Below are 13,643 nucleotides of genomic sequence, written 5' to 3' on the forward strand. Positions count from 1 at the left end.
TTCCAGAACCAGGGCTAGGCAGAAGACAGAGTGGTGAATGACCCTGTTCTGAGTCCCTGGTACCTTTGTCAGCCCTTGGCAAGGTCCCCTGCTGTGTGAACTCTCGAGTTCACATCAGACCATGTAAGCATGTCTACACTCACAGTGGCCCATACCCGCGGGTGCCAACATGAGATTCTGGGGGAAGAAGTGATGGCCTGTGAGCCAACAGGGTGCCAGGTCACGCACTTGACTCTCAGAGTCTCTAGAAGGACTCAGAACTGGACCTCTGGGTGCTTGACCATATTTTGTGAAGGCGAGTAAAGGGCTGTGTGATGACAAGAGGAGGTGAGAAAATGGGAGGTGAAAATGTGAGGAGATGATGTGAGAATATAAGGCACTGAGGCCCTCCCCAGCGCCCCCACCCTGCCCTGCCCCACCCAATCTCTCTGTGCCTGTTTCCCCTGTTGAGGTAGACCCCACCCCAACCCCATTGCTCTGATGGGGGGAGCTGCTCAAAGAGAAGCAAGCAAGTAGGGATGGTAGGAACTCCCTTCCTGATTCCTCAAGGCCCAACTGGAGCCAAGTCTAAACCCAGCTACAAGAAGAGGATCCCAGAGGGCATGGAGGCTCCCACGCTTGCGGTGGTGGCTCACTTGAGGGGTCTGCCTTCCCAGCCAGGGTCCCCTTTCTTTCGAGACTGAGGCTCATGAAGGGACGCCATATTCTCACGACCGACCCAGAGTCTCCTCCTGTCCAGAGTTGTTCTTTTGTTGGGATTGCACCTACTGAGACTCTTCTAGACTATAAAGAGATCCTACCTTAATGATACTGCTCCTGTAATTATGATGCATGGATTCCTTAGAGTAAGACACACACACACACACACACACACACACACACACACACACACACACCATGATTGCTTCACCTATGAAGCTCAGAGAGGTTAAGCAACTTGCCCTCGGGTGCCTGGTTAGTCCTTGCCAAGGCCGGAGTCACAGTGACTTCTGCTTGGCTCATAGCAGACCAGCAGAGTCTTGGGGACTTTTTGACCATCCATCCTGCCTCCTTGACTGGTTCCTGGAAACATGTTAAGGGCTTTCAAGCCAGTTCTGCAAAGAGTTTTCAGAAACCACTTGATGTGGCGCAAGAAGACCCCGTCCATATGCACATGCTCTCCAGGGAGCGAAAGGAGGGAGAGACAGGCCTGGCAGGAGCTTCTGATGAGCCTGGCGCCCCATCAGGCCCCTGGCGCCTTCATTCTGTGCCTCCCCTAGCCTCTGAGCTGTGGAGATAATTCTTCAACCAGCCGAACCCACAGCTGCATCGCCACAGGCCGCCTGGTCTCACACCTCATTAAGGGAGAGTTTTTCCTCCCTCCCAGGTCTCTCTGCCAAGAAAGGACTGACCTGGGGCCTGCTGATGCTTGAGGAATCTTGGGCTTTACCCACGGTACCCTAGATCTCCTCCTGTCCCCAACTTCACTGATGGCTGTCACAAACGCTGAGGATAGTCTAGGTCTAGGGTGTCCCAGGTGACAATCACCATCTCCTTGGAGCCCCAACCTCTCCGCTGCTGCCTCCCTGAGCCCATCCCTCACTCTGCCCTGCCGGGCCTGTGGGCACTCTAGGCCAGGCCAGAAAGCAAGGGTTTGGGGGTGGGACCGGAATGTATCCTGTCTTCGGAAAAGCTGACGATGGGAAGCAAAATTCAAGCCAGCCAGCCGTTGACAGGCCACCCCCTGTGGGCTACCCACCCTCTTCCTGCTCCGACAGCACTTTGCCATCTCGAGTTTCAGTCCAGTGGGGACCACCCTAACACCTGCTCCGAATGCTGGCTGGCTGGGGCTCAATAGACCACGCTCACACCTTCACGACCAAGCCCTCATGGGACTAGATTAAGCCCATCCTGCAAGGCCACACCCAAATCGCAAGCCACGCCCATAGCACCATAGGCCACACCCACATCATAAGTCACACCCACAGCGCAACAGACCACGTCCACATCACAATAAGACACGCCTGTAGCACAATAGACCACACCCACATCAAATAAACCACACCCACAGCAAGCAGGCCACACCCATAGTACAACTGACCACACCCACTTCACATTAGGCCACACCCACATATTAACATGCCACGCCCTGTATCTTACCAGACCACACTCCCCACTGATGCCATAACAGGATGCCTCATCCACAAAGTGCCTCCGGGTCTCACCCAGAGTTCCTGGAGCCAGGGCCCAGCCGGTGGACTCATTGATGTCTCCCTAAGCAGAGGACAAGAAGGCAAAAAACACGGCAGGAAGGAGAGAGCAAAGCATCCAGATAATGGGAGTCAGCACCAAGGAAAGTGATGTGATATTTATTGGGCCGGTTTCAGGCATAAAACCTCCTCCAGACACTCAGAAATGGCCCCGGAAGCGATTCAGACACTCTCATGACTGAAGCGGTCAGGTCTGAATGGACCATCAACGGTTCTTTCTAGTTCAACTTCACATAGTTCATCAATGACCAGCTAGACAGATGCCCGGCAAGGAAGGCATTCGTGTCAGCTGACTCCAGAGGCAGCTCTGGGTGACGATGGAGGGACCTGGATGGGTGAGAGAAGATCAGTCTGAGAGCCACAAGATCCCACCCGCATCCTCTTTCCCAACCCTTCCCAGTTCACAGGCATGGAAACTATTCTTTGGAAAATCTTCCATAGGAGGAGGTGAAGGCATGGGAACAAGCAGTTAGTTCCCCAGCCTTCATCTCTGGCCCTGGTGTCCTATTCTATTCTGTTGTCTCTCAGCTGCTGTGCTCCTGCTGGAGCCAGCTGCTCTGAGGCTATGCTTGGCTGGCTTCTGGAAGCAGCGGCTGCCTCCCCCTTGAGGACAAAACTTCTCTCAAGCCAAGAGATGGGAAGCAAGAATGAGACATAGCCAAGGGTCTTGCCTTAGACTTGCTCTTACTCTCCCTGTCCACCTTCTAGAATATAACTGCGACTCTGGTGCGGTGACCTCTCCGAAGGGACATGGGAGAAACCCTGACATTTGCCACCCCACCCCCCACCCCTGTCCTTTTCTAGACTTCAGACATCTTCACTGTGAAATAAAGTTTCCCTTCCTTCATTTCATTTTCCTTGTAAGAGGATGTCACAGGTGGTGACTTAGACAAGAGAACATGGAGGCCAGGACAGACAAGAGATGTGGACCCAGGATTTCTCACCCCCAAAGCCTGGCCTTGTGATCCCAAGGTCAGAGACCTTGAGGACAGCTGTCTCACCTCCACATGCGTCTACCCATCCTGTGTGCCCTCTACCCTCATCACCTTCCAACCACCCTTTCCACGCACTGATCCGCACAGCACCCATCTCTTCGCCATCTGCCCCACAGTCTAGCCAAACACTCAGCCAGCTCCCCACACCCCCAACAGTGTCATACTACATCTGTATCTGCCCAGTGCCACCCATCAGGCTCAGTCTAGTGCCACCTCTTTACTGGGCATGGGTGGTTTGGGGAGCACAGGGGTTGGGGCATACACAGACTCTTCATAAGCACAGTCACTGGCTAGTAGGAAAGACAGTTGATGGAAAATAAAAGAACCAAAGAACTCCAAACCCATAAATGCGCCAAAGAGAAAAAGATCACACTGGAGATGGGATCCATTAGGAAAATTTTATTGGTGGTTTTCAACACTATGGCGTTTGGGTGTGGTGCTTGTCTTCACATCCCCCAAAGGGTCTAATACTTCCTCCAGGCACCCCCAAAGGTTTCAGCACCCTCTCACCACCTAAAGGTGTCCCTGACCCTTCCTTCCTACTTTCCTCCCTGAGTCACCATAAATTTCACAGTCTATGAATTTGTTTTGCGTGTTTGCTTGAGTTATTGTGTGAACTCTTTGTGTGTGTTTGCTTGAGTTATGGGCCGTCTTTGCACAAATGAAGAGGACCTGCAATTGCTTTCACCTCTTTATTGCACTCGGCACAATCACCTCAAACTCCCTCTCTTTAAAATAAAAGTGGGGGGGACCCAGGGGCCAAGTGAGGGAGCACTCCACTCAGAGCACTGAGTGGAAATAAAAGATAATCCAACCTAAATACCCAAATCAAAGTCAATGACAATAGAATCAAGAGACCCCAACTACAACAAGCTCTAGACAAAAGGGACCTGTTACACTAGCAGTCCAGGGGCCTAAGGGTGGAGGTACGGGACGCATGCTGGCAAGAGTGGCGGAGGCATGCTGGGAACCATGAAGGAGGGAGGTCAGCACTGGTGGTGGGAATGACTCTAATTCACTGTCACTTTGTGCCTGAAATGCAACTGTGAAAGACTTGAAATTCACATTGGTCTCAATAAAAATATTTAAAAACAGACAAGCAAACAAAAACTTCCTCTCTTTAGTCCCTGAGAGCACGAGCTCATATTTTTAGAGGGTCCACAGGGCCAAACTGGGGGACCTTTGGCCTGACAGTGCTCAGGCCTGGGGGAGCAGGGGCAGAAACAGGTGAGCACCAGCAGCGCTCAGGAAGCCAAGCTTCACTTATAAGGGATTCCACTAGCAAGCACCTTGTGCCTGCCAGACATGCAAACCACCCCTGAGAAATCTCCATGACCCCGTTTCCCCTCGTGGAAGGACAGTCAGAGTCTTTGAGTGTGGACAGTGGGCCAGGACCTTGCAGGTTCAGATATATAAAGACTTATAAATGCGACTGTAGTGGCAGAGTGATAGCACAGCAGTAGGGCATTTGCCTTGCATGCAGCAGACCGGGGATGGACCCGAGTTTGATCCCCTGCATCCCATATGGTCCCCCAAGCCTGCCAGGTGTGACTTCTGAGAGCAGAGTCAGGAGTAACCCCTGAGTGCCCCTGGGTGTAGCCCAAAAACAATAAAATAAAATAAATAAAAATTAAAAAAATGCGGCTGTATAGCTCAGCTTCCTCAGCCATCTGCGGCCAAGCATTAGGCGGATTCCACATTTGGGGCCTTGTGATTCAGGCTGCAAGGAGTGTAGGGCCATACATACCCTTTCTCAGGAGTGTTTTCAGACCCTTCAGATAACTATTTCAATGCGGTCCTGCTGGAATTTCCATTTTTATTTTTTATGGAACCTCCATTCTCTCTCCCACAGCAGTGGCATCAATTCTGTTTTCCCCAGCAAGGCACCAACCATTCTTTCTTCCCTGTGTGCTGGCCCACACTAGGTGTGGCCACACTGGCCATTCTCCTGGTATTAACAGCAGTCTGAGAGATGGGGTCCTGGGGGCCAGAGCGGTAGCACAGTGGGTAGGGCATTTGCCTTGCATGTGACTGACCTGATTCAATATGCCTGGCATCCCATATGGTCCCCTGAGCATGACAGGAGTAATTTCTGAGTGCAGAGTAAGGAGTAATCCATGTTTTGGATGTGACCCAAAAACGAGAGGGGGGATTACTAGCCCCAGCCAAGGGAACTTGGGTTGGGGAAGAGAAGGCTGGGGGCCAGGGAAGTGACTCAGTGGTTCCACACTCACATTGCATTTGTGAAGCTCTGGGTTCAATCCCTGGGCACAGCTGAAAAGAGTGAAAGGGAAAAGAAGCAGAGAAGGCAGGACGGCCCGCTCTGGTGGGGAGATGCTGCGTAGTGGGGGTGGGAGGCTGTTCTAGTGGGGGAATTAGGGGCCACTGGCTGGCTGTTGAAGCAGCACGTTTTGCAGCAGGAGTGCAGAGCACGAAGGATGCAGAGGGCAAGGTCATGTGCTCGGGGAAGCCCAGAAGTGAGGTACGCAGACTCAAAGTGGGGTACACACACTCGTAGAACTGGGTTCACTCTGACAGTGAGCGAGCAGTTGAGCCTGGAGCTCATTTCGGCCTCTCAGACACCTGAGAGCACCAGCGATCGATGGGGATTCATTGTAAGTTATAGCACAGCAGTGGGGCATTTGCCTTGCACGCAGATGACCCAGGACGGACGACTGGTTTGAATCCCAGAATCCCATAGGGTTCTTCGAGCCTGCCAGAAGCTAGTTCTGAGCCCAGAGCCAGGAGGAACCCCTGAGTGCCACCAGGTGTGACCCCCCCAAAAAAAAACAAACAAACAAACAAAAAGAGATACACCTCAGCAAAGGTTTGTTAGGCAGAAAATGAGCCACAGGAGTCTACGGGAATCTCTTCCTCCTCCTTCCCCTGCTGTTTTGCACAGAACCAGGCCTAAAGCTTCTCTCTGGGACAAAGGAGCCCACCCCTCAGCGCCATCCAAAGGGCCCGAATCCCCCCAACCAACTCCAGAAGACTCTGGGGGATACAGAGAGAATCACACGAGTAAGGGTGTCAAGACAATTAGTGCTAGAACTCAGTACCATCCCGTGAACTCTGCTCAGCATGAAGCTTTAGGTTCAGGCTCTAGATGTAGCAGCTTCCAAGCCTCAGTTCTCTCGTTTGTAAAATGGGTCGAACATACACTTGTGTCTGCTGAGTTGTGGAGCTAAAATGGGTCTCGCCTCTAAGTGCTCACAGATGTCAGGCTTGCAGACACTACCCTCTCTCTCCTCTTCCTGGCTGGCCTCCCCATTTCCAGCCCTGCTCTGCATCGACCCCCAAGCCCACTCTGCATGGAGCAGCCAGAGTTCAGGCCCTCTTTGGAGGGCTCACCAAGCCTTGGGCTCAGCACCTCTGCCTGCCCTTTCACCTCAGCTGCTCTCACCCCACCAGCAAAACCAATGCCTAAAGGCACAAGGAGGAGTCCCACTGGCCTCGCTCTACCCACGGTCTGTGAGTGGCTGTTGTTCCTGGTCTTCTGCAGTTGGCGTGAATGGTCCCCATTTTCGGTCTGCCCCCCAGGACACTCCCTCCTGTTGATGTGCTTAAGTGAATCACTCGATGAACCTTTATGTATTTGTTTATTGGTTTTTGGGCCACACCCGGCGGCTCTCAGGGGTTACTTCTGGCTCTGCACTCAGAAATCACTCCTGGCAGGCTTGAGGGACCCTATAGGATGCTGGGAATCTAACTGGGTCCTTCCTGGGTTGGCCGCATGCAAGGCAAACGCCTTACTGCTCTGATATCTCTCTGGCCCCTACTCAACCTACCTTCATGGGGTGATGACACCCCTCTGTAATGACAGTTGGACTTGGACATACCCCCTGTATCAAACAATGGTTCAGGGTTTATAAGGAAAAAGTTTGACCATTGATGGGGAGAGGGAAAGTATGGGTGCAGAGACTTCCAGCCCTTGGGAGGCCGGATAAAAGCATCAGCAAGATGCTGCCTGATTTGTATCAACCCCTCCCCCCCAAACCTGGACCTATAACCCTCCCTGGTCCTCTCTGGCCTGTGAATTCTCTCTCTCTCTCTCTCTCTCTCTCTCTCTCTCTCTCTCTCTCTCTCTCTCTCTCTCTCTCTCTCTCTCTCTCTCTCTCTCTCTCCCTCTCTCTGTCTCAGAAACCCCTGGACAGCTGCAGACTTCAGACTGGAATAAAAGATACTTAGACTCTTTCTCTCTTGTTATCTCCCTACTCTCCCCCTTTCTCTCTCCCCCCTTCTCTCTCTCCCTCCCCACCAGCCGCTTGGGCAGTGGCAGCTATACCCTCTGAAGGGGTCTGCCTGACACCCCTGCCCACCCCATTCCCATTCATGGTTCTGGCCTCCTCCTGCCCTTTGTCTCCTGAAACTTCATCCTATCATCTGGAACCCTTTTCTCTGTGTCTCAGATGTAGGCTATATGGCCTTTATCTGCACCTCTTCTGGGGGTGGCTGGGTGGAGGACCCAAACACCTGCCTCCCTTTAAGGATGTCCATCTGAAAAGGACTCGCTGGCCTATCCCCCTCCGAACCTCCAAATTCCGCTTGAGACACTGTGCCCAGAGGCAGAAGAACTTGGCCCCGGCTGTCTCATCTGGTCAACCTGAGCCATCCCTGGCATCGTGTCAGTGAAAATCACTGCAGGGCACCCCTTCCACCATTCCTGTGAAAAGGGAAGTTGGGGTTTGCCTTCCATTTCACAGACATGAAAACCGAGGCCCCAGTTTCCCCCAGTGCGACGTGTGCAGAGGCTCTGATTTGATTTGGGGACACTTCGGAGTCTCCCCAAAGAGGAGGTCTCCCCGAAGGCCTCCTTGGCCACCGCCTTCCCCTCGTCTAATGAATCACAGACTGAGAAGAAAGAAACCAGATGTGCCCTCCCCTCCCTCCTCACCCCTTTGTTTTCTGGCTCTTTTTCGGACAGGACCTTGCTAGGAATTTGGCTAGGGAACCTTGACCACAACTTCCTGTGCTTCTCCCCAACTTGGAAATTGTGGCTGGAGCCATCGTGGGGCTTCGGGGCTGAGCTGGGCCACGCCTGGACAGACGCACTGTCAAGATATAGTGGCTTTGGGGGTCCCTGGAGCCCTGAGGCCAAGTGTGTGTGGAGGACAAGCCCAGGCCTCTCTTTTTTCCATGTTTCCACCATGCCCTGTTGTTCTAGGAGCCTTGCAGGAAAGGGGGGCAGAGTAGGAGGGATTCCAGGAGAGGGGACAAGTGGGGCCGAGCAGCTGGAGACATTTTTCAGTCCATCATTCCAACTGGTTCTTATTAGAAGCCTGAAGGAGAAAATCCTTCATTCAAGAGTCGAGAAAAACTCTTACTGAGCCATGAAAGTTTTTTTTTTTTTTTTTTTTACCAGAATCTAGTGATGCTCAGTGGCAGGGCAAGTGCTTTGAAAATAGGGTGCCAGAGAGGCCTTTAGCACCTTCTTCCCACATGCACCAGTGCAGTCCCATGGCCTCTTGTTTGTGTCCCCACTGTCACAGAGTCTGTGTGAGCTCCAGGACAGAAGTGCCTGACTCTAGCTGGCAATGCCACCATGAAGAAAGCCCCCTGAAAAGAAAGCTTACTCATATAGTCAAAATTAAATAATTAAGATTATCTTTCAAAATCCGGATTTGGGGGCCATGCCCGGCTATGTTCAGGCCTTCCTCCTGGCTCTGTGCTCAAGCATCACTCCTAGTGGTTCTGGGCATCAAACCAGGGTTGGCTGCATGCAAGGCAAGTGCCTTACCCCCATCCCACCACCACCACACTATCTCTCCAGGTCTTCAATCAATGATTAAAATAATTACAAACTAACTCACCCTAAACTACACAGACTTCCAGCCACTGATGTATTTTATTTATTTTTGTTTGTTTGTTTGGTTGGGTTTTATTTTGGCCACACTCAGTGGCAGTCAGGGGTTAATCCTGACTCTGCGCTCAGGAATCATTCCTGACTGGTTTGGGAGACACTATGGGATGCCGATGATAGAACCTGGGTCAGCTGCATGCAAGGCAAATGCCTTCCCCACTGTACAATCATTCTAGTCCCTAGTCACTGATTTGTCTTGGGTACCCACTGGGTGCCAGGCTCTGAGGGAGGGTTGGCAGGAGGCAGCATCATGATGTTTGTGATTCGACCTTAGCAGGGATGGGTATGGAGAAGAGCTGGGATAGGAGTCCTGCCACAGCAGCTCCAGCTGAGTCCTCGTGACATGGCGGAAGCCATGTTCTCAGACCTGAGGCAAAACCTTCGCAGAAGTTAGTCTCCTGGAACAGTCGCAGGTGGTCCCAGAGCAAGAAAATATTTCCCACATCATGTACTGCTTCTGGGAACAATGATGATTGTTTTGCTTTCTCCATACTACAGTAACCTGGGAACACTGGGTTTTATAGAAACTGACAACATAATTATTTGAGAGCATGTTAATGATTTTACGAATCACACAGAAACTTTTGAGAATGATTATTTAGAAAAGAAGCCTTTAGCAGAAAATCAAGGAATTTTGCTTAAAAGCTATCACTAATATTCTTAAGAATAATAAAAGTAAGAGTCATTCAGCCACAACTTTGGGTCAGTTACCAGTAGAAGAGTCTCTGATAGAAGACAAAACCTGACAGCTGGAGACACTTGAAGGACTGTGACAGATTCATATGAGTGTCCCTAGAATAAGGCAGAAATAGATCAGGTGAAGGAAACAGAATTTCTTATGTCCCTAAGAAAAAGCAAGGCACACTATGGTTATATCTAATACAGGGCTAATGATGGGAACCATCTATAGGACTAGACTATGGCCCACTTAGACTATGGCCCACACCTGATACCTTATCTTACAGGAGTGTATAATAAGGCTGGTAACAGAGGAGTGGTGCATGAAGGAAAAAGAATGTCTTATTATAAATTGTCCTTTTTAAAAATATTAAGAGCAATGCCTTTTTAATGCCATCTTACACAGGAACAAAAGCATTTACTAAAAAGGCAAATAAAGAAGGCTGTGGCAGGCTTGGACCAAAGAAATACATGATTGGAGACCTAAACCTGAACCCACAGACATAGTTTTAAAATAGTGGATCTATGGGGCCGGGAAGGTGGCGCTAGAGGTAAGGTGTCTGCCTTGCAAGCGCTAGCCAAGGAAGAACCGCAGTTTGATCCCCCGGCGTCCCATAGGGTCCCCCCAAGCCAGGGGCAATGTCTGAGTGCTTAGCCAGGAGTAACCCCTGAGCATCAAACGGATATGGCCCGAAAAACCAAAAAAAAAAAAAAAGTGGATCTATGACATATTAAATATAACAAAAATCCTGCTCACAGCTCAGGCTGGGTTGGCTTCTAAAATCAAGCAAAGATTAACCACATTAACCACTAGTCTTAGGTCAGATAGTTAATACAGACAATCACCAGAGTGCCACTGTTTAGAAATAGCAAGATTCGATCTGACTCTTGATAAGGTCAGCATGCCTAGAAAATTGTTAATATGTGTTGAAATGGGGAACCTGTAAATTGATGTATCTTGATTTGCTCTTTTTTTTCTAACTTTATTTAAATACTGCACTTTTTTTTATCACACAATTGTTCCAGGCATTCAGTATTTGAACACTTGTCCCACCACCAGAATAACCTTTCTCTATTTTTTTAATAATAATTTTTATTTTGACCAAAGTGGTTTACAAATCTTTCACAGTAATATTTTACGTACATAGTGACATTGAATCAGGGGCATTCCCACCACCGATGCTGTCCTCCCTCCACCCGTTCCCAGCATGCATCCCATATCCCTCTCCTTTGACCCCCCACCCCTGCCCCCGGGCTGCTAGTATAAGTGGTCCCCTCTGTGCCTAGTTTGTTGTAGATTGGGTGTCAATTCTGTTGTCCTTGGCTTTGGATTTGGTGTTTAAGTCTGATCATTTTTTTATTTCCACTCAATGTTCATACGACTGTTTGGTCTTTGTACCCTCGATTGTTTCCCCTCAATTTGTGAGGCAAAACAAGATACTTCAATTTATGTGGTTCTGTTTGAAGGAAAGAAAAAAAATTAAATGGGGCAAAAATCAAACAACCCAAAAACAGGAGGAGTCCTTCTAGAGGCTATAAATATCAATTTAAGAGAAAAAGGGAAAAAAAGAAGAAAAACATAACAATACAAAAAAAAATCAAACAAGAAACCCGAAAAGCACCAAAGAAATAGACAATAACCACACAATAACTATGGTCCCGAAATAAAAAGAAAATAAAGCACAAAAAGAAAAAAACAACAAAAAGAAAACAAACAATAACAAAACCCAAAAATTTTTTGTGATAATTCTTTTTCTTTTCTCTTTTTTTTTCTTTCTTTCTTTCTTTCTTTCTTTCTTTCTTTCTTTCTTTCTTTCTTTCTTTCTTTCTTTCTTTCTTTCTTTCTTTCTTTCTTTCTTTCTTTCTTTCTTTCTTTCTTTCTTTCTTTCTTTCTTCTTTCTCTTCTTTCTTCTTTCTTTCTTTCTTCTTCTTTCTTTCTTTCTTTCTTTCTTTCTTCTTCTTTCTTTCTTTCTTTCTTTCTTTCTTTCTTTCTTTCTTTCTTTCTTTCCTTCTTTCTTTTTTCTTTCTTTCTTTCTTTGCATAGGCACAGTAAATATTGGGAAGATTAGAAAGGGAATCCCCTTGGCCTAAGAAATGCAGGGTTTCTCGCCCTTGAAGTATATGGTCATAGAAAAAGCTCCAAGCTTCGTACCTGTTCTTTTACTCTCCCTTAGGTCCTTTTGCGGTGTCTGGAAACTTTCTGCTCCTTTGTGGATGATAAAATCAGGCCTCTGTAGCTAGAGATCTTGATATTTGCACAGGCCATAGGATGGAGCCTAGGATAGAGTCTTTCTTTATGGTTTTAGAAGTTCTGTTCCAACACTATTGTTTAAATCAGTCTTCTGTAATTGGTGGTCTTGGTGTTTGCACCAATCCTAGGATAAAGTCTTTCATTACATTTCCAGAAATTCTGCTCAGTTGCAGTTGTCTCTGTCAGACCTCTGAAATTAGAGTTCTTGGTTGTTGTACAGATTGTAGGCCAAAGCTTAGGCTAGGGTCTTTCTTACTGGTCCCAGAATAAGTTCTTCCCAGTCATGGTTGTCACAGTCAGTCTTCTGTAGTCAGTGATCCTGGTTTTTGCACAGATCAAAGGATGACATGTCTTCTGATTTCTTTTTATTGATAGGTGATGAGATAAGACAACATGATCTTAGATCAAGTTGTTGCCATTTCATGATCAGGATGTCATATCAAAACTGGCACATGTTGGTGTCAGAGCAGTATTAAGAATGTCCCAGAATGAGTTTGGTTCCTGGAGTTGTTGCGAGAACTGTGTCGGTTCTAAGTCTGAGATCTAGGGTTCGAGGTTGGACTGTAGCTGTCTAATCACATGGAGTCTAAGTTGGGTTCACATGACATATGTTCAAGGTGGGAGGCGCCCTTGTTTTGTAAAATATAAAGTTCCTATCCCTAGTAGATAAGAGCTTGTTTCTATATGTAAAATTTCCCCTTTTTTAGTATGCCTTTGCAAGAAGAAATGGTGCTATATTATATTGCTGATGCATTTGAGGGTGAGAGTGTCAGGCATTTTGATTTTTTGCTAATATCCCTCTGTTAGAGGACTAAATAGAGAAATAAATGCAGAGGCCGTAGCAGAGGTTCAAGCCAAAGCTCTGAGCCACTTTCCAGCACCCAAGATTTTGAGTCTTTTGTTACCCTGACTCCTTGCCCGCCTGTCTTCCGAGGAGGACCCGAGTGCTGCCCTCTGATGGCTGAGTGGTCTGCGGCAGAGTCCAATCTAAATAACTTAGCAGTTTTGGTAGTTCTCATGGCTATGCAGCTTCCTGAGTAAAAGACTGTTGGAGTAACCACATTTTTGTTTTATTCAGGATCATTCTTCTTTGCATGTGCTTATCCTACCTGCTCTCCACCCATGGGACTGGTCCTATTCTTCCCAATAAAGACTTCGGGGCAGAGAGACTTCTAGTTTGGGGTCCACAGTTTACCTGTCTACCTGTGGTGCCCTTTGCCTGCTGGCAAAGAACTTATAGTGGAAGTTCCTGAGCCTGTTTTATCTCCCCAACCCATGTGGATTATTTTCCATGTCAGTGTTACTTTCAGACCCGCGTCCCCCAGTCCTTCGAGATTGGGGCACAAGGCTTCCCCTACAAAGACATCAGGCCTGCAGGAATGCGTAGAGACTGAAAGACCTATCTCAAACTACCAGCTTCGCAGGCACTGGAGGGAGAATTCTCCCAGCCTGGCTGGAACTGTTGATCTTAGGTGGATTCTGGGAGCCGGAGGGCCCGTCAGCGACTGCACTGTCCTGGTCACAACTCCCCCAGCCACTGCAGAGCATCTGAAAGAACCAGCCACGGGCAGGGAGTGGGGGTTTCTGTAGCTGCCCTGGTGGGCCCACAC

The sequence above is a fragment of the Suncus etruscus genome, chromosome 2, assembly GCF_024139225.1.
Source record: "Suncus etruscus isolate mSunEtr1 chromosome 2, mSunEtr1.pri.cur, whole genome shotgun sequence".
NCBI classification, from domain to species: Eukaryota; Metazoa; Chordata; class Mammalia; order Eulipotyphla; family Soricidae; genus Suncus; species Suncus etruscus.